General features: G+C 43.5%; 1 protein-coding gene across 11 annotated transcripts in view; it reads left to right on the top strand.

Annotated features, from left to right (window-relative positions):
- ARID1B (AT-rich interaction domain 1B) overlaps positions 1 to 20,594 on the top strand; it is a 712,135-nt gene that overhangs the window by 223,103 nt on the left and 468,438 nt on the right. The window lies entirely within an intron of this gene.

Raw genomic sequence — 20,594 nt, 5'->3', positions numbered from 1 at the left:
GTTGGTCTTCATTTTTGTGTCAAGGACGATTGGGCTTATATTTGAAAAGCATAATTATTTTTCATAGGCATATATGGCTCTTCATCTGCAGGGTTCATCACTGATACAAAGCTGCAAGGTATACATTGGATGGAGATTAAAGGACTGGGGCAGATTTTACAATTAACTTGCCTGAACTTTTGGTAAGGGGATATGCACATCTTAAATATTTTGTTTCTTTTTCTTATTCTAAAGAAAAAGATAAAAAACACTGCAAGAATTGACCTGTTGCAGGTTTGAATCTGCTTCAAATCTTGAAGGAAAAAATAAGCCACATGTGCCTGAGATTTCAGAACTGTAATTCCCTACTTGGACAGTAAAATTCTGCGTTTTTCGATGCAAAAATACAGCTTGTGCACAATACCCTTGCTGGTCGGTTTTGTTATATGTACACACACAGTAGTGTTCGAAATAGCAGTCCAATATGACTAACCAGATTAATCACTGCTTTTGGTATAAATTATATTTCCACATGTCAAACAATTTACCAGTTGGTGCAATAGATTCTAAGAAAACCAACAGACTCCGCTTTCATGATCTGCATGTTTTTGAGTCTGTGTATTTGAATAATTAATTGTAAGGGGGGTGTTCAAAATAATAGCAGTGTGGAGTTCAATTAGTGAGGTCAATCATTCTGTGAAGAAACAGGTGTGAATCAGGTAGCCCTTATTTAAGGGTGAAGGCAGCACATGTTGTACATGCATTTCTCCTTGAAAGCCTGAGAAATATGGGTAGTTCAAGACATTGTTCAGAAGAACAGCGTACTTTAATTAAAAAGTTGTGTTTGGAGAGTTTAAAACTTATAAAAAAGTGCAAGCAATGGTAGGCTGTTCAGCTAAAATGATCTCCAATGCTTTAAAATGGAAATGAAGATGTAATGAAGCATATAGAATTTGCCAAAGAACACATCAACTGGCCTAAAGAGAACTGGAGAAACATTTTGTGGACTGATGAAATTAAAATAGTTATATTTGGGTCCAAGGGCCGCAGACAGTTCGTCAGACAACCCCCAAACTCTGCATTCAAGCCACAGTACACTCTGAAGACAGTGAAGCATGGTGGTGCAAGCATCATAATATGGAGATGTTTCTACTATGGTGCCGAACCTATTTACTGCATACCAGGGATCATGGACCAGTTTGCATATATCAAAATACTTAAAGCAGTCATGTTGTCTTATGCTGAGGAGGTGAAGATGATATGCCCTTAAAATGGGTGTTTCAACAAGACAACAACCCTAAAAAAAACAGTAAACGAGCATTATCTTGGTTCCAGTCCAACAAAATTGAGGTTATGGAGCGACCAGCCCAATCCCCGGACCTTAATCTGATAGAACACTTGTGGGGTGACATCAAAAATGACATTTCTGAGGCAAAGCCAACAAATGCCAAAAAATTGTGGAATGTAGTCAAATCATCCGGGGCTGGAATAACAGTTGACAGGTGCCAGAAGTTGGTTGACTCTATGCAACATAGATGTGAAGCAGTTCTAAAAAAAACCTGTGGGTACACAACTAAATATTAGGTTAGTGATTCACAGGAATGCTAAATCCTAAAAAAATGTTCATATTGTGAGTTTGTTAAGACAAATGCAGACACTGCTATTTTTTAGAACAGCCCAATGTTTATTTTTTGTTTTCTGTAAGTAGTTAAAATTATATACATTTTTCCATGTTTTGATTTAGAAAACAATGTTCGATGTTCCCAATGCATGGAAATGAAAACTAGTATAAAAGAATTTGTGATTAACTCATGTTTTTGAACACACTGCTATTATTTTGAACACTACTGTATAATGTATGATACCATCTGCCCTAAAAGAGTTAATCTTTCCCTCCTGATGCCAATTGTTGATGTACTGGACCAAGCTTTTAGAAAACAACTTCATACATTTACAGATGCATTTGTTATGGTCTAAGCTCTCTTTCAAACCAATGCATTCTTCTTAAAGTTCTGGTTTTTGGGGGTTTATTATGCTTTTCTTCTGTTTTAGCTGTGTCTTGTTTTTTTTTTGTTTCTCTGTTCTTTTCTTCTGTAGGTGTAAAAAGTTAATCTGTATTCTCTCATTCACACAAAAATAACATGCTTCTAGATAAAAATATCTCTTAAAGTGCACCTGTCAGCAGGATTGTGCTCAGTAAACTACATATGCTGTCAGGTGGGTGAAATTACACTGATTAATATGATACCTTGGTTGATGAAATCCGTCCTGTGGTTCTTGTGTAAGCTTTACTTTCAGTTTGGAGATAATGATATGCTCATGTTTCGGGGCTTCCTGTGCGGGGTGCGCTATCTGGTGCTCTGCTTACATATTTATCTATATGCTCTTGTGACAGGTCACTGTGCCTTCACTAACCTGCCACATAATGCATCTAGTAGTATGGTGCTAGGTAAAATAGTTTACGGAGCACAATCCTGTTGACAGGTGCGCTTTAATAGTCTGTTAACATTACACAGTAGTGTTGCAACAGAGAACACCAAAGAAATTGGCAGATCACGGTTTTGTGCATGTCTGAAAAACGACACACATTGCCAAGATGAAGGCCAAACATTGACCAAAGTGACTCAAATCAGCATCATAATAGTGTGTGGCTCCATTAGGTCTCTGTTGGTGTTTCCATTGGAATTCTGTTCATATAAGAGGGTGGTGGCCCACTCATGCACAGGAGCCCACCGGAGGATTCTCCTGTTCTCCTGTGGGCCAGTCCAAGCCTGTACCCACCGTTAACACATGGACACTGACCGTTCTGGTTCTGTACATTTGTAGCCAGATACTTAAAGCCGTGCAAATACATTAGAATCCTACTTACACTGCAGCATGTGCTGCCTGATTTCTAATTTATGCTACCATTTGTTACAGCCAAAGATGTCCTGACATTTTTTTTCGGGTGGTATTAACCCCTTAATGACTGGGCCAAATTTTTGAAATTTGATGTCACTTTATGTAGTATTAAATCTGTAATGCTTCCACATATCCCATTGATTTTGAGTTTTGTTTTTTTTGTGACACATTATACTTTGATAATGGTAAATTTAGATTGATATGTTTTATTTTTAAAAATATCAGAAATGTGACAAATTTAAAATTGCAATTTTCAAACTTTGAATGATTATGCCTTTTTCCCCCTCCAACCTCCAACTGGTCGTCGTTTACTGACCCCCAGGGCAAGCCACCACCTTCTTAGACCACTTAACCACCTGGCTGCTTCACTTCCTCTCCACCGACATCCCCACTATCATAATGGGTGACTTCAACATCCCCATTGACACTTCCCACTCGTCTGTCTCTAAGCTCCTATCCCTCACTTCCTCCTTCGGACTCACTCTATGGTCTTCCACACCCACCAACAAAGATGGCCACACACTGGACCTCATCTTCACCCGCCTCTGTTCCATATCTAACCTCTGTAACTCACCACTACCTCTCTCTGACCATAACCTCCTCACATTCTCTACCCTCTCCTCTCCAGGTGCACAATCCCCACTCCACAAACTTACACACGCTCGCAGAAACCTCAAACACCTTGACCTACACTCACTCTCTGAATCCCTCCTCCCTCTTACAGACATAAATTCCTTACACAATGCCGACGTTGCTGCTGCTTCATATAACACCACAATAGCTGCAGCTCTAGACTCGATCGCCCCTCTCACACACACCACAACTCGCACATTCAACAGGAAACCCTGGCACACTAAACTTACTAAAGAACTGCGCCGGGCCTCCAGGGTTGCGGAGTGGAGATGGAAAAGGTCTCACTCCATCGAGCACTTCATCGCATTCAAGCAATCCCTCACTAATTTCAAGTCCGCACTCGCTACAGCAAAACAAACCTACTTCTCATCTCTCATATCCTCCCTATCTCACAACTCTAAACAGCTATTTAACACTTTCAACTCTCTCCTTCGTCCCCCAGCACCTCCTCCCTCTTCTCTCATCTCAGCCGACGACTTTGCCTCATTCTTCAAACAGAAGATTGACACCATCAGACAAAACTTTTGCCTAAAGTCCACACAACCCCTCCTCATATCTACTCAACCCTCCTCCTCCAAACCCCACTTCTCCACCATTACAGAAGGTCAAGTCTCCTCTTTACTCTCCAAATCACACCTCACCACCTGCGAACTTGACCCAATCCCATCCCACCTCATCACTAACCTTACCACAGTCTTCATCCCAACCCTAACCCACCTCTTCAATCTGTCACTAACAACCGGTGTCTTCCCCTCATGTTTCAAACATGCCATAATCACACCCATCCTCAAAAAGCCCTCCCTTGACCCTTCCTCTCTGACTAGCTACCGCCCCATATCACTTCACCCCTTTGCCTCAAAACTACTAGAACAACATGTCCACCTTGAACTGTCCTCCCACCTCTCCTCCTTCTCCCTCTTCGACCGCCTGCAATCTGGCTTCCGACCGCATCACTCGACTGAAACTGCCCTGACCAAAGTTACCAACGACCTACTAACTGCCAAATCCAAGCGACACTACTCCATCCTCCTCCTTCTGGACCTGTCATCTGCCTTCGACACAGTGGACCATTCCCTCTTACTCCAGATTCTCTAATCTCTTGGCATCTATCTTGGATCTCCTCATACTTAACAGACAGGACATTCAGCGTCTCCCACTCACGCACCACCTCCTCATCTCGCCCCCTATCTGTCGGTGTCCCCCAAGGTTCAGTCCTAGGACCTCTGCTTTTCTCCATCTACACCTTAGGCCTGGGACAGCTCATAGAGTCTCACGGTTTTCAGTATCACCTCTATGCTGACGACACACAGATCTACCTCTCTGGACCCAATATCTCCTCCCTACTAACCAGAAACCAACAATGTCTGTCCACCATCTCATCCTTCTTCTCTGACAGATTTCTAAAACTCAACATGGATAAAACAGAGTTCATCATCTTTCCACCCTCTCATTCACATCCCCCATCTGACCTATCCATCAGCGTCAATGGCTGTTCACTCTCCCCCATCCCACAAGCTCGCTGCCTTGGAGTAACCCTGGACTCTGAGCTCTCCTTCAAGCCACATATCCAAGCCCTTTCCACTTCCTGCCGACTCCAACTCAAAAACATCTCCCAGATCCGTGGATTCCTCAGCAAAGACTCTGCAAAAACACTAGTGCATGCCCTCATCATATCTCGCCTAGACTACTGCAACCTCCTGCTCCGTGGCCTCCCTTCCAACACTCTTGCGTCTCTCCAATCTATCCTAAACTCTGCTGCTCGGCTAATCCACCTGTCCCCCCGCTATTCCCCGGCCTCTCCTCTCTGTCAATCGCTTCACTGGCTCCCCATTGCCCAGAGAATTCAGTTCAAAACCCTAACCATGGCATACAAAGCCATCCACAACCTGTCTCCCCCATACATCTGTGACCTAGTCTCCCGGTACTCACCTGCACGCAACCTCCGATCCTCACAAGATCTCCTTCTCTACTCCCCTCTTATCTCCTCCTCCCCCCACAATCGTATACAAGATTTCTCCCGTGCTTCCCCCCCCCCCCTACTCTGGAACTCTCTACCCCAACACATCAGACTCTCGCCGACCATGGAAACCTTCAAAAGAAACCTGAAGACCTACCTCTTCCGACAAGCCTACTGTCACGCTGTCTCAGTATACTGGAGGTAGGGGGGCCTAAGCTGACCCTAAGCTGGGGCCCTGACTAATCCCTCAACCTGGAGGTACTGTTAAAGGTACAGAGGTCCAGGCCGCCAGCGTAACCCCTACCTCCTGAGGATCCCTGTACCTAAGTAATCTAGTCCTGAGAAGGACCCCGATCACAACAAAAGGGGACAAGTAATAATATGCCCACACACAGTACTTAGACGAACGAGACAGTACAAGGGAAAAACCAAAACCACCTTGCATACAAAAACTACACAACTACAACAGAGGGAACACCAACGGGAAAGGAGATAAATGATAAAGCGAGGAAGGGAAGAAACACTCCAAATACACTTATCTCAGAAACTCCAAATACCACGATCCGCTCTGTTAGTCTGTATGAAATGCTTTCACCGACACTTCCCAAACAGACCAGCAGGCATTTGAAGGAGTCTCACTAAATCAACATTGATTGCAGCTGGGCGAGGCTGGACCTCGTCTAGCACAGAGAGAGAGAGAATTAACTCCCTCACTGCCGAAAACACAAAGCACCAAAAAGTCAGCTGCGAGAAGTCAGGCTGTGTAATCGTGACGATCTTCGTGGCGACACACCCGTGACACCTACAACCTGCAGTAACCACCGCTCCACGACCAGCTCTACCCTCACCTAATGTATCCTCACCCATCCCTCCTAGATTGAGCTCTCGCGTGCAGGGTCCTCGCTCCTCCTGTACCAGTCGCTGACTCGTTTTGTTAAGATTATGTAAATGCTTTTATGTATATCCCTATCACATGTAAAGTGCCATGGAATAAATGGCGCTATAACAATAAATAATAATAATAATAACACCTTTCTGACATAAGATGTATCCATACATCCCTGTTGCCTGGTACTTATTGACCAGGGACGTATGGACACCTCTCCTCGATTTTGCACGCACAGAGGCTGCGCACAATCTCAGCTGGGTATCAGCTGATTGTGACAGCTGACACCTGGCAGTCAGTGCCAGGATCGTTCCCCCCACCGCTTCCGGCACTTTAACCTGCTAAATACTGCGATTGCAGCATTTAGCATGCAGGCAGACAGAAGAAAGCCACTCTTCCTTTGGATCGGAGACCCCGCGACATCATTGCAGAGTCCCGATCGTTGCTGTGGTGACCTGATGTCATCATTACGACATGCGGGTCACCAGAGCTAGTTAAGTTGCTAGATCATGCGCAGTGCATGATCTGGCAATTTTCTGTCAGTGCAGAACTGACAATTTGTGTAGTATAGGAACGCTGCTGCATCCCTATACTATACAGTGATCAGCTTGCAATTGCAACAACCTGACCTATAAAACTGTCTCGCTAGTTAACCCCTTCAGTGAACACCGTAAAAAAAAAAAAGAGGCAAAAAATTAGGCTTTATGATACCAACCAACAAAAAGTATAATAAAACGCAATCAAAAATATGAATGTAAATAAAATGGTACCTCTGAAAATGTCATCTCGTCCCGCAAAAAACAAGCTGCCATATAGATCCATCCATGGAAAAATAAAAAGCTATAGCTCTCAGAATAAAGCGATGCAAAAATAATTATTTTGTCTATAAAATAGTTTGTGTAAAACCACCAAAACATAAAAAAAGCTGTAAATGTGGTACCGCTGTAATCGTACTGACCCGAAGAATAAAGGTGTCTTATAAATTTTACCACATGCGGAACGACCTAAAAAATCCTAAAATTGCTGTTTTTTGTTTATTCTGCCCCCCAAAAATCAGAATAGAAAGCGATCAAAAAATGTCACGTGCCCAAAAATAGTACCAGTAACAACATCAAGATGTCCCGCAAAAAACAAGCCCTTACATGACTGTCGGCCAAAATATGGAAAAATTATAGCTCTCAAAATATGGCGATGCAATAAAAAAAGTCTTTTAGTGTGTGACAGCAGCCAAACCTAAAAACCCTCTATAAATCTGGTATCACTGTAATCGCACTGACCCGAAGAATAAAGTTGTCTTATCACTTATACTGCATGAGGAACAGCGTAAAAAATAAATAAAACCATTTCTTCACCTGCTGGTGATATGTTAATTCTGCATCCCAAAGATCGCAGTAAGGCTCGGCACACATTTATTCTGCGATCTGCGCTGAGCGCTTACACCGGGGTTTCCGTGTAAAACTCTGAAATACATTATTCAGACAGAACCCTCGGCAGAAGATTCCCTATAATGAGGCAGATGGAGGCACTGTGGACGCCGTCTGGCCTATGATCTGTCGGTGTCCGTCTTTTTATTAGGCATGCATAAAAGTACCGTTGCCAGACGGAGTCAAGAGTAACTCTGCTGCCTCATTATAGTGAATGGATCCCTCTGGGATTCATCTGAATCGCGTCTCTCGGAGATTTAGATGGAAACCCCGATAAGTGCTCAGAGTAAAGTGCAGGATAACACTGATCCAAAATGTTATGTAAAATGTTCCCAGCAAAAGCTTCAACTCAGTCCACACAAAAAAGCAAGCCCCCACTCAGGTCAATCATGTGTTACCGGAAATATAGTGCGGCTTTACAAAAAAAAATTTTAAAAAAAGAAAACGGTTTCTTCTTACTTTGCCACGGTCCAGCGGCGCCTTGCTCTCCCATCATCAGAGGGTAGCCGGCGCATGACAGTGACGTCATGCAACGTGCACGCTGACGTCGGCTGTCGACCTGTGATTGGCTGGCGGCTGTTATCTATTGCGGGAAGCTTCCCGAACTGCATTAGATTTCAACTGAACGCTCGTCCAAGAACTCACGTTCAGTAACTGAACCGGCAGAATCCTGCAGCTGGGGCCTCGTGAGCAGAAGAGGGAAGGCCTGGTCCAGGCCTCTCTGCTCACCGGGCCCCATATGCCTGTAAGGGCAGTAATGCCCTGATGGTTGCCCTGTGTACACCTACTACCCATTTGTGAGTGCACTAGATGCCAGTCTTTGCAGTTGTGGAGTCTGAGTTGGTATAGAATGGACAGACTCTGACTCCTAAAATATATAATAAATTGGGTTCATTAGTACAATGCAGGATGTGCTGTAAAATTTTTCATAAGAATTTAGGAAAGTTGTGAAATATCCTATAAATGCCTATTCTGTTCCTTATCTAAGGATCTCTGCTTTTAGTTGAGATGAATCAGTGCTGCACTTAATGTACATGGTCAGTAGTGAGGCAGTGCTGTGGAGTCGGAGTCATTCACTTGGAGTTGAGAATCAGGGAAATTGAGTTGGAGTAAGTAGTTTGGCTTACCAAGTCCACAGCCCTGCTTTACAGTAAGGGTATGTGCCCACTATCTGTACTAGCAGTGTTTTGGACGCAGCTCACCTGTGTCCAATGAACACATGCAGATTTACCTGCGTGATCGGACGCAGCAAAAATACCGTCCAAAGCGCTACTATAGCCTGATCGTGGGCACATAACCTAATGCAGAAATTACAAGGTCATTTTTCATTTTTTTCATTATGATTAAATTCTTGATCTTGAAAGTTGTCATCTTTGCCAGGTGATGTAATTTGTACAGCATGGTGTGGCAGAGAGGTGAGCTCACCCCATCTCTCATCACCTGGCAGGCTTCAGTGCCTCACCAGTGAACACACTACCTGTGTTTCCAGTAAACATGAGTCATTTTAGGAGTATGCTGGTCAGCGAGTACTGAGGAACCAGATGAGGTGTTAGATACATCTAACATTTTCTGACCTGCTGAGCCATTTAAGCAAATTGGATCATACACATCAGTCATTTTCCATACCATTGACATTTGTCTATTTACACACCTTTACCTTTATTATAATGAATTGACACAGAATTTTTGAATAGCTTTATACTTTATTAATAACACGTCCTGTTTATGGAAGTGCCACTATGGAAGTGCTATATTGAATGCATCTAAATGTAGGAGTTAGACCATGAATGTTGGATGTGTGAAACCAGCCTCAAGGTACTAATATGGACCGTGATGTCTGGACTGGCCAAGGGCCTCCTGACCCAAACTCAACAGCCTCATATATATTCCTAAAACACATCTGAGCTTGGTTAAGGAGTCCCGAAGCCAGTCTGAACATTGCTGTCCATACTTGGACCATGAATGTCAGACTGTGAAACTGGATATGTTTTGGGGTTCCTTAGCTGATGGTAGCTGCAGCTACAATTCAGTAATGATAATAGGGATGTAATTTAGTATTAATGCTTGGTAACAGGTTCAGAGCCACATTACTGGCATATAACGCTAGTTTATATCCGTATTAGGCTGTCCGCTTTTAAGTAATCAGTGTGGATTGTCATATTCTGTTTTGCGTAACAATGGCTCACAACCTACAAAAGTTTGGAAGCCTCTGGATTAACTACTTCACAACCAGACGATTTTCCATTTTTTAATTTTCTCCCCTCCTTCTTCCTAAAGCCTTAACTTTTTTTCATTTTTCTGTCCAAATAGCCATGTGAGGGCTTATCATGTGATATACTAGAAAACGGGAAAAAATTCTAAGTGTGTTGAAATAGCAAAAAAAGTGAAATTTCACAATTGTTTATTTACCATGTTCACTATACAGTAAAACTTACCGTGCAATATGATTCTCCAGGTTAGTATGATTATGCAGATGGCAAACATGTATAGTTTTGTTTTTGTTAAAGTTGTGATAAAAAAAAATCAGAAAAAAAATTAGCTTGTCGCCGATTTTCGGGGTAGATACGATGGTTTAATAATTTCTAATTGCATTTTCTTTTTAGTGTTGTGGCAGCCAAAAAATAAATACTGGCATTTTTAGATTTTTTTTATTCTCCATACGCTGTTTACCAATCAGATTAATTTATTTTATATTTTGATAGATTGGACTTTTACAAATGCAACAATACCAAATATGTTTATTTTTTATTGTCTTATTTTTAATGGGGCAAAAGAGAAGCAATTTGAACTTTTTATTTAATATTTTTAAAAACAACTTTTTTAAAAAAAACTTTTAACTGTATTTTAAAGTCTCCTTAGGGGACTTGAAGCTGTGATCATCCGAGCTTGTGCTGTACATAGCAATGCATCAGAATTGCTATGTATATCTAAAATCACGACTTCCTATGAATGCTAGCTAAACATTGGCTTTTACAGGAGTATCGTAATGACAGACACTGGAGTCATCAGCAGGCCCACGGCTGTCATGGCAACCCATCGGCGCCCCCCCGCGATCACGTCACGTGATCTGATGGGCACACTGCTCTGGTCTGGAAACCACGTATTAGGGAAGTGGCTGATGGTCCAGGGTCCTGCAAATCATTACCCATACAAAAAAACCTGATTGCAGCACTTCTTAAGTGAACTCTGGTTGCTGGGAAAGGAATCTCTAGAATGATCACCTAAATTAAGGCATCACTAGGGTTTGTACATGTACCGACCTCCCTGGGTTTTCTTTTTCTGCAAAATTGAATAGATTTTTAATTTCATGCCAACATGCACTTACCTCAAAAGAGTAGAAACTACAGCTTGCAAAAAGACACAAACTATAGACCCCCCATGTTCATACAAAGATTAAAAAAAATAGATTTCTAGAGTGCTTTGTTGAAAAAAATCTGAAAATTTAGTGGGAAAAAAAATGGCATGCTCCTGAAAAAGAGTCACACTGACTTCCCACACCTGTGCACTAGATCCCTGCTCTACAATGGTACATAGATGGCAGGGTGAAGTGCGCAGGCACGGGATCTGCCCATAAAGACTGCATGTCATAGGGCAGTGTGATGTGCAGGGGAGGTGGAAAACATTTTAATTAAAACAGTAGGCGGGATTGCTTCCCGTCCCCTGGACGGGAACACATGATAATCCAGAAGAAATAAAAAGCAATTTCATAGCCACAAGACCTCTAATATGAGGCATACAGGTAAGTATAGATTTACATTTTCTTACCTGTATGCCCATATTAGAGATCAGAAAAGTGCCAGGGGGTGACAGATTCCCTTTAAAAAGCACATCTGACAGAACTCAAAAGGTAAAACAATATTTCATTTTCTGATAAATTTCTTTTGAGAGCACAGGATGAATTGACCATACCGGCCACTTCTTCAAATTCAATACTAAAACCATGTTCTCAGATGCCAGATTTGCAGCTATTTGGGAAGTACTGAACTATGTATATGACGCGCCCCCTGGGCCAGTGCTGTTAGGGATACCCGGAGCCGGATCAGATGGGGGTTGTAGTCTCCGAGTGGCTGTGACCCGGTCCGTGCCCAGGGTGTCAAACTCAGTGTGTGGCAGTCCTTATGATGTTACTAGATGTTCTTTTGTGTCGACTACGCCACCCGTTGAATTGCGGTCAATACGGCCGCCGCTGCAGCAGGGTCCACTGAGGCTGATGATGTGAGTGCAGCTTAGGTAGTATAACCCCCAACGGGAGGGGTATAGCCTCAGGGGGTCAGCCGTGGAGGATGGTGGTTGTGAAGGTGCAGCAAGGAGACTCAGAGGCATAAAATGCAGTTCCAGGGTTTTACTTACTGGTGTTGCTCGGGTCACTGTGTACAGCAGTGACCACCCAAGCCGTGCTGCGTCCACCAGGTCCTGGACTCGGTCAACTCCCAGGCAACTCCGGAGTGTGGTCCTGAGCTCCTTTCTGTCTCTCCCTTCTTCTGGCCGTTCCCACCAGGGATCCACCTAAGTCCGGCTCCCTCGGGCCTCTTGTTGGTCAAGCCTCCTCTGGGCTCCCTGACCCTATTCTTGGTCTGCCTTCCGGGTGGATTTAGTGGGTGATCGTGGCAGATCCTGCCCACGACCTCCGGTTCCTGGCTAAGGTGTGCTGTAGCCTCTGCCAGCTTGGGATCCGGTACCCTGTTGCCGACCCTTCACCCTATTAGCTCTCTTATGGGCTCTTGGGGTCCCCTCTGCGCCTCTGGGTCTCTCTCTCTTCTCCTCTGCTCTGCTTCTCAGGCTCTCAGACAGACTGTCTGACTGGCTGACTGACAACCGACTGACGTCTCACAGACTGACCCTGATCTAAGATGGTGCCCACCTTAAATACTCCCTCTATGTGTGAGCTCAGATGACCAGCACCCAATGAGCTCCTAGCTTTACCCAGGCTGCTCCCCCTATCTGCCCCTACACTACTGGGATGTTCCACCCCCCTCCCACTCCAGCCAGGAACAGACACTGTCGTACCTGCATGTGATGAACCTGTAGCCGCCATCTTGGTAATGATAAATCATATCCAGGGATGGCCACACTTCAGCAGCCCCCACCCTTGGGACCTTCTGTTAAAACGTCAACTAGATAGTTTCCCCCCATCCAGGCTCCTGTAAGATAAGAAGCCTACTTAACACTTGAATGCTAGGAGCTTCAAAGACTTCGAGAGGAAACACAGCCAGCAGGGGGGGGTGCTTCGTCTATCTGTACCTGACCATTTGTCCCATAGGACTAGTTTCTTTGTCTGTCACAAGCATGGAGGCATAAGATATAGAAACATGAAAAGTACACGCATGTTGCATGGGATGGGCCAATAAAAAAATATCACGGCGTCCCGGAGCCATTGCGCACACAAGCCTCCGCGGTAGACGTTTGTACGTGCTCTGGAAGCCAAGATATAGCGCGGAGCCATTCCTGAGGACCGTATGGTATCATAATTGATATCAAAAGGTCGGTTACGGCGGCCCGAATCCATGGGAACCCCTGGGGGTATCATGAGACCATCCCAGAAGAAGTTATTGGGTTCCATAGAATTTGGGCTTCTGATCGAAGTTAGACCTGAGGGTGGAGACTGAGCCAGCTGACCTCACCAGCAGTGGGCGGGACGGGGCAGGTAAGATAGCAGGACAGACAAGAGACAAGTCAGTTTTTGACCCAAGAGTGGTGTGCTGAACATCTGAGCACCAGCTGAGGCCACCAAGGGGAGGAGCAGTTTGACCATGCGGTGGTAGGCCTCAGCCTGTAACAAAGAACCGTGCCTGCGACCGCAGAATCCTCTCCCTGCGTCACAAGAGAATCAAGAAACCGGTAACTGATATGCTGTGGTGATTCTGTGTGTTGTATTCCATTGTTGTATAGTTTAGCCTGACCTTATACCTGTGTATATTTAGTTGTATATCGTGTATCTAGTGTATTATTATAATCAATTACCTCAAGTAATTGTGGGCCTGCCTTTTATTCTGCATAACGAACGCACGTCCGTGTGAGCTCGGCTCAAGCCAAAAACGCTACCCAGGGTTGGTTCCTGACCCGATATAGGCCCATTCACGGACTGGGCGTATATCTAAAATAGGGACTGGTGGCAGCATACCAACTGGGGATTGGGGAAGGCTGGTAGTGACGGTCGGAGGTTCAGATATATATATTCCTGGCGCGGCCAAGGAAGATATATATACCGCCCTCACTACAGAGGGCCCCGATACCCAGTAGGTTACAGGACAGTCTCTCTGGCGACCGCTTATCCTAGGTGCAGTTCCTTGACTGACCTGAGGCTAAGAGGGCGCTAGCGAGTTGTGCTGTGTAGTGACGTTGAAGGGATAACACACTACCGTGTTCCCTGCGCTGGTTGCAGCTACCTGGCACTACTTTCTCTAGGTGCAGTACCTTGACTGACCTGAGAGGTAAGGGGGCGCCAGAGAGCTGCACCCACCGGCCGGCTTTCATCACACTGCACATTTCTCTAGTGGGAGTACCATCGGTCTGTTCCCCGGAAATGGGATGTGTGTAGTGCATGCAGCCTACTAGCTCAGTTCCACACTCCATCCTTACCCGGGAGTGGAATATCACACCTCTGGGTTGAGGTGCAATACCCCTGTAGCAGCCGAATCCTCAGGGTGCTACATATATGAAGTGCAAACTTTATACCTGTAATATGTTCTGTAGACTAGAGTTTTTTTTAATCATAATCGTAGTAAAGCTAAGCTGTATGAACCAGTGACTATTAGTTTAAAAGTGTTGCTCTTGTGTAAATTTGTTGGGCAGAGAATATAAATCTTCACTTTTAAAATTTACATATTTTTTCTTGGTTACCAATATAGCCATGAAATAAAAAATATATATAGTTCTTTGGTAGTCAATAGACGTGTAATATCGAAATAACATTAGAAGGGACCATAGCATATAATAAGCCTTCATATGAGAATGCTACCAGGGAAATTCCCCAAGTGCAAACTTGCAATGCTCTGCTTAGTGTTAGATCCTTTGAGGCGCTATGTAAAACGTTAATGGTCTTTACTAATCATGTGCAGATACACATTTGCTGTAACAGGTACAAAAACCACTGTAAAATGCATGAACATAAGGGAAAAGTACTTATTACAACTGACAGCGTCAAGGCAAACTGGATTTGCCTTAAGCATGCATTGAGTCATTATGCTTGAGAAGTCTGGTAGCTTGGAACTATAACAGAAACACGTTATTGCTGGGTTAAATAACAGTGCGGACTTCGCCTTAGCATGCCTCCGACTACACAACTGAAGAAGTCTCTACAGCATATGAAAGCTTCTATCTAGCATTACAATTAAGCTAAGTTCACATGTGTATTAGGGATTGCAGATTCCCTGTTCCTCAGGGGGTTCATCCATCAAATGACGGGGACGAATGTAGTTCAAAGGACCTCTTTGAGAATAATGGGGTGTGTCAGTTTTCCACCATTTCACCATGTCATATGCCTTTGTTTGCATTATTTGACGGATGCGCCACTCCTTACATTTTTAACTTTATGTACCTAGAATGAAGCAAATAAAACCGTATTCCCCTGAAGGTTATCTGAACCTAGCCTGACTGCATGAGTCTGTGCTGTACAGAAAGTGCCCTCATTCACATTTAGTCTCCGTTCCCATTGGGGTTCACAATTTTACAAAAATGTATGGCTCTGAGAAAATTGCGTCGCCAATGACTCTCAGAATATTTCAAAAAAATAAAGTCTTATTTTTTTTTTTAAATTCTAAAACCTAAACTACATAAATTTGGTATCATAACTGTAGTGACGTGTGAGACAGTTTACATGTCACTTTTATTGTAACATAATCTTCATAAAAACAAAACCCAAAAAACAGTTGTGGATTTTTTTTTCTCCAACTCGTTCCACGATTACAAGCCCTCATACAGCTTGTTATTGGAAGGTGAAGAAAAAAATTGAAATCAAAGAGGGGCCACTAGGGCTGCATAAAACTTGATTTGCCTCTGCCCATCTCTGTTTTGGCATTGTGTACCTCCGACAGAGGAAACCAATGCAAACACGGGGAGTACATTCAAGCTCAATGCAGATGTTTGCACTCAAGGATTTTAATTAGGACCTAGCTTTGTTGACTTTTATTGCTAACACCGAGCCACAGTGAGATATTTGGTCGACCATTTTTGTAAATCGGAAACAGTTTCAGCATAAATGTTTAAACCTTCAAGCACAATGGGTAAGCTCAGCCCTTCCAACTTCACATTAATATAGCACCCATAGCAGTCTGCTGGGTGTTGCTGTGCTCCACAAGCCTTCAAAATGTTATACTAAGCATGACAAGGAGGGGATGAAAATGGGTTTTTAGGGTAGGGTCGTAGATTCTCTCATTCAAGAGAGTTGAGACGATTTTGCAAAATACACTTTGATCAGAGTGTCAGCATAGTGTGATATGATTGTCTTGGACGAGAGAATCAGAGCACACTGTGAGGCTAAGATGGACGACAAAATTTCTCTATCTTCCTCATTCTGTTAGTGTGCGGAAATTGGACCAACTCCGGTGTCATCCGAGTGCAGTCTGATGATTGCCACGCACTCATTGACTTGCATGGCCGAGTGCAATCCAAATATCCGTTCAATCTCGGACATGCTGTGATTTTTTTTTTTTCCTCGAACCAGGTCGTTCCGAGGGAAAAAATGAAACGTGAGCAGCCCCGTAGCATAGCATTGGTCCAGGTGCGATCTGATGTTTTGTCTCACTGCACTTGAATCGATAATATGGTGATGTGAGCAAGCCCTTATACAGAATAATTATTCATCACATGCCATTACTCAGAAATATTCTCCCCAGATCCATTGTTTGTAGTCCAAAATATGACCTTAATATGGTGGCATGCAGAGATTGCATAGTACGGAGGCATGGTGGACTCTGTATAGCTCCATGTACTCTGCGTGTGCACCCGGTCTAGGCCGTATTTCCAGGGAAAAACAAACCCCGTTGGGCATTAGCTGCATTGTTTTTCTCTAGTCTAAACTGTGCTTTATATGTATAATAACTGTGGGGACAAAAGTGCCCATCTTTCTGGCAAATAAACCTCAACTAATTTAAAAGGAAAGATTACTATGCTTGGCTAAAACCTACTTGATAATGTCCTACTTATTAACTGATAATCCCCCTGCATGGGGAACCAATTGGCATCCACTTAAATGGACCCAATGTTAAAACGACTTTAAAACTTCTGATAAGAAAACAGCAGTAAATGTTGTCAAATGAAAAATCAACACACTTGTTTCCCTTGGCTATGGCGACAGCGCTATATCACTATTCTCCTGGTATTAGATTACAAATGATCAGCATGTGTCTGATGCCACCAATCGATCTCAGCAAGTGGCCTTACCGTTCAGCATAGAGCCATGAAGGAGGTAAAATGGCTGCGGTAGTCAACCCATGTAAGCAAAGATCGGTAGGTATGGCTGATCAAAAGCCCTGTTTCGACTGAAAAGTGAAGAGGTGAGTAGTGTTTGTCACATTCGAGAAAAAAAAACACCTAAATGAAGCATTATCTGTTTATGTTGACATGCATGGCTTTTCTTTTAGTTTCTCAGAAGAGGCCTGGTGACCAGACTTAAATGGTCTAGTTGGATATTTCCATTTCTCTTCCAGCTATGCTATTTCTCATACACTGATAATAGTTGCCTTTAGAACTGTAAAAATGGTGCTAATGTTTTAAAAAAAAAAAAAAAGCTCTCAGTATAGAAGCTGGGAATATTTGTCCTATAATGAACTTATTTTTGGTTGTTGCGAGTATAACTGCCGTGTAATGTTACGTAATATCACTGAATGTTGCGGAGTCATGATTTCATGTTGCCCTCATTAGTTTTTTTTCAGCCACTAGATTCACACTTCTGTTTTCTCATTCCCATGTAGTACACTTCAGATCATTAATGCAAAAGGAGATGGGATCTGGATATCTATGCTAATGATGAGCAATATACCTCCTGGGCATATCTGAAATAAACTCCCATTCATTGTATTAGCAATATAATGCTTGCATAGACAATCCAGTCCCTTTATAAAGTGGGATGCGAGCGGATAAATCATAACATGGATCGACCAATTTAATTTATACATAAATGACATTCTAAAATCTTTGTCCGAGACGGAACAGAAAAACAGAGTTCCAATAACATATAGTAACCTAGCATTAAGTGGGCATAGTTTAAAATTATTTGCATGTATAATATGTATATACTGTGTAAAAAAAAAAAAAAAAAAGATAGATAGATATATAAATATATACAGTGCTGGCAAAAGGATTGGCACCCCTGCAATTCTGTCAGATAATACTCAGTTCCTTCCTGAAAATGATTGCAATCACAAATTCTTTGGTATTATTCTCTTCATTTAATTTGTCTTCAATGAAAAAAACACAAATAGAATTGTCCTAAAGCCAAATTGGATATAATTCCACACTAAACCTAAAAAAGGGGGTGGACAAAAGTATTGGCACCCTTTGACAAATCATGTGATGCTTCTCTAATTCATGTAATTAACAGCACCTATAACTTACCTGTGGCACCTAACAGGTGTTGGCAATAAATAAATCACACTTGCAGCCAGTTAACATGGATTAAAGTTGACTCAACCTCTGTCCTGTGTCCTTGTGTGTACCACATTGAGCATGGAGAAAAGAAAGAAGACCAAAGAACTGTCTGAGGACTTGAGAAACCAAATTGTGAGGAAGCATGAGCAATCTCAAGGCTACAAGTCCATCTCCAAAGACCTGAATATTCCTGTGTCTTCCGTGCGCAGTGTCATCAAGAAGTTTAAAGCCCATGGCACTGTGGCTAACCTCCCTAGATGTGGACGGAAAAGAAAAATTGACGAGAGATTTCAACGCAAGATTGTGCGGATGGTGGATAAAGAACCTCGGCTAACATCCAAACAAGTTCAAGCTGCCCTGCAGTCCGAGGGTACAACAGTGTCAACCCGTACTATCCGTCGGCGTCTGAATGAAAAGGGACTGTATGGTAGGATACCCAGGAAGACCCCACTTCTTACCCCGAGACATAAAAAAGCCAGGCTGGAGTTTGCCAAAACTTACCTGAGAGAGCCTAAAACGTTTTGGAAGAATGTTCTCTGGTCAGATGAGACAAAAGTAGAGTTTTTTGGGAAAAAGCATCAACATAGAGTGTACAGGAAAAAAAGAGGCATTCAAAGAAAAGAACATGGTCCCTACAGTCAAACATGGCGGAGGTTCCCTGATGTTTTGGGGTTGCTTTGCTGCCTCTGGCACTGGACTGCTTGACCGTGTGCATGGCATTATGAAGTCTGAAGACTACCAACAAATTTTGCAGGATAATGTAGGGCACAGTGTGAGAAAGCTGGGTCTCCCTCAGAGGTCATGGGTCTTCCAGCAGGACAATGACCCAAAACACACTTCCAAAAGCACTATAAAATGGTTTTAGAGAAAGCACTGGAGACTTCTAAGGTGGCCAGCAATGAGTCCAGACCTGAATCCCATAGAACACCTGTAGAGAGATCTCAAAATGGCAGTTTGGAGAAGGCACCCTTCAAATATCAGGGACCTGGAGCAGTTTGCCAAAGAAGAATGGTCTACAATTCCAGCAGAGCATTGTAAGAAACTCATTGATGGTTACCGGAAGCGGTTGTTCGCAGTTATTTTGGCTAAAGGTTGTGCAGCCAAGTATTAGGCTGAGTGTGCCAATACTTTTGTCTGGCCCATTTTTGGAGTTTTGTGTGAAATGATCAATGATTTGATTTTTGCTTCATTCTCTTTTGTGTTTTTTCCTTGCAAGCAAATTAAATGAAGATAATAAGACCAAAGAATTTGTGATTGCAATCATTTTCAGGAAGAAACTGAGTATTATCTGACAGAATTCGAGGGGTGCCAATACTTTTGGCCAGCACTGTATCTCATATATGTACATAAAAAGACACATACACACTGCTCAAAAAAGTAAAGGGAACACGTAAACAACAGAATCTAACTCCCAAGTAAATCAAACTGTCCACTTAGGAAGCAACACTGACAATCAATTTCACATGCTGTTGTGCAAATGGAATAGACGATAGATGGAAATTATTGGCAATTATCAAGACACCCTCAATAAAGGAGTTGTTCTGCAGGTGGAGACCACAGATCACATCTCAGTACCAATGCTTTCTGGCTGATGTTTTGGTCACTTTTGAATGTTGGTTGTGCTTTCACACTCGTGGTAGCATGAGACGGACTCTACAACCTACAGAAGTTGCTCAGGTAGTGCAGCTCATCCAGGATGGCACATGCGAGCTGTGGCAAGAAGGTTTGCTGTGTCTGTCAGCGTAGTGTCCAGAGGCTGGAGGCGCTACCAGAAGACAGGCCAGTACACCAGGAGACGTGGAGGAGGGCAACAACCCAGCAGCAGGACCGCTACCTCCGTCTTTGTGCAAGGAGGAACAGGAGGAGCACTGCCAGAGCCCTGCAAAATGACCTCCAGCAGGCCACAAATGTGCACAAACGGTTAGAAACCGACTCCATGAGGGTGGTATGAGGGCCCGACGTCCACAGATGGGGGTTGTGCTCACAGCCCAACACCGTGCAGGACGCTTGGCATTTGCCACAGAACACCAGGCTTGGCAAAGTTGCCGCTGGCGCCCTGTGCTCTTCACAGATGAAAGCAGGTTCACCCTGAGCACATGTGACAGATGTGACAAACTGGAGATGCCGTGGAGAGCGATCTGCTGTCTGCGACATCCTTCAGCATGACCGGTTTGGCAGTGGGTCAGTAATGGTGTGGGGTGGCATTTCTTTGGAGGGCCACACAGCC

The sequence above is a fragment of the Phyllobates terribilis genome, unplaced genomic scaffold (assembly GCF_046119375.1).
Source record: "Phyllobates terribilis strain yellow unplaced genomic scaffold, ASM4611937v1 Scaffold_3__8_contigs__length_932513732, whole genome shotgun sequence".
NCBI lineage: Eukaryota > Metazoa > Chordata > Amphibia > Anura > Dendrobatidae > Phyllobates > Phyllobates terribilis.
Note: the sequence above shows the minus strand (reverse complement) of the source record. Positions and strands in the feature narration are given on the sequence as shown.